This window comes from Nannospalax galili, unplaced genomic scaffold (genome assembly GCF_000622305.1).
Source record: "Nannospalax galili isolate Female #2095 unplaced genomic scaffold, S.galili_v1.0 scaffold1959, whole genome shotgun sequence".
NCBI lineage: Eukaryota > Metazoa > Chordata > Mammalia > Rodentia > Spalacidae > Nannospalax > Nannospalax galili.
This window is the reverse complement of record NW_008343234.1, coordinates 100561-102655: the sequence shown is the minus strand read 5'-3', so window position 1 is coordinate 102655 and position 2095 is coordinate 100561.

The window sequence follows — 2095 nt, the reverse complement described above, 5'->3', positions numbered from 1 at the left end:
TAAAATTTTCAAAACATGTAAGCCAGAACATTTGAAGCCTCCTTATCTTTCTGTCAATAAACATACCATTTTGTTGGCAGTAGTTTCTCTCTTTCTTTCTCCCCATTATGACAGAAACTATTTCCACTCATATTAAGCCAAATTCTGTTCTCTGCACTTACAACAGGGATCTACTTTGCCCTGTTCTCTGAATGAGTCTCTTGTTGTGATGATTCCATCATTTCCTGAATATTCTATTTCCTTCTATTGAGCATATCCATTTATATTTACTAGCTCTTTTATGGTACAATCAAATCATCTTTTTTAAATTGAACACACACTTTCTTACACAAATGGACTACTTCCATTACTGCACAATGTCTTTGGGTGTTTTCATGCCAGGTTATTTCCCTTTCCCTCCATTAGCTTACACAGGCACATGTGCCACAGTGCCTATGTGGATTATGGGGACTGAACTCAGTTTGTCAGGCTTACATGGTAACTGCTTTGCTCACTTACCAATTTTACAAACTGATCTCTATTCTATTTTATTTATTTTTAACCCGGCTATATTTTCTTTTTAAAATAATTAATTAAATCACTCTTAAATCATCAAATACCTCTGTTTTGCCAATTCCAATAGAAGTTTTCTACTTTTTTCCTATTCAGTGTGTATACATAACTGAGACTTCTTACACTCAACTTTGAATCTGTAACAGCCATGGACATACATCACTCAGACTTCTGTTCAAGAATGAAATTCCATTTGCTACAAAAAGCGAATTAGCTGACATTGTCCAATTACACTTCCATGAGGATCTGCTTCAGCTTTCATGTTGAGACAGCCTGTCCCCAGGCAGCCTTCACTCAGTGCATGGCAAGTTCATGGAGTTTGGACATTTTTGCCAAATACAATCTCTTCCAATGGGGAATTCTCTGTTACAGAAATATTTCACTTTCCTTTCTATCAGTAGTGGGAATGTTAACTTTTAGGCAGGTACTTTTAGTAAACTCATTTATACTTGTGGGGGTTTTGTTATATTATGATTTTATTGTATTTTTAATTAACCTACCAGCTAGAAATCAGGTAACAATGAAGGCAGAGGACTTATGATCCCAAGGCATTCCTCCTTCCCAACACAATATTTACCATATTTTCAAAACCCGTATTTGTTAAATTCATGAATGAATGCAAAATGAGCAGTAATTCAAAGTTTATCTTTTTCAAAAAGTAATATTATTTCTCCATATTTCAAATATTTCTATATATATGATAAAATAATTTTAAACCAAAATGTATACTTCAGTTATGTGATATATCACATCCATTTTTAAATTATTTTATTTTAAAATTTAAACTTAGCTTTTCATTTTATCTGATATGTAGGATAGAGTTTTAAATGTTTTCAAGGCCCTATCGAAAAATTTAAGGAAAATCTAGAAAATGCAAATATCAGATGCATGATCATCTTACTCTACTAATTTTTAAATTCTCTATTTTATCTATCTTTAAATATCTGTCTCTTTCTCATACATAAACAAATGTGAATGTCCCCACACAGATGAGCTATGATTCTGTGAAATACCCCAGTAAAATTAGAAAAAAATGAACTATGACAATAATTGAACAGCAGCTATGGGTGTGTACACATAGTCACGTTCAAGTGTAACAGTTCTTTCTGGACTAGTGTGCTTACTGATACTATGGCATAATATTCTTGAAGGACTTTTTTTTTAATGCTTTTAATACTTCCATAGAATAACCGTTGGTTTTTCAAACAATAACAACACATATGTAACACATAGACTATAACACAATGTAATAAAAAGACAAGCTAAACATTATTATATTCAAGTAACAACAAAATAATTTAAATTTAAATTATGTATCTACCTGCAATGTAAAATCCTAACAATAAATTATAGAAGATCCAGGTGATGAATTCTATGCTGTCAATGAAATGTAACAAAGAATATCTAATTTTGTGTTCAAATTTCACTTCTAAGGATTTTTCAGAACATGTTACATTACTTCCTAAAAGAAATATAAACTTCAAATTGTTTTCATTTTAACAATTATGTTTTAAAACATGCAACATAGTAAATTTTTCCTTTT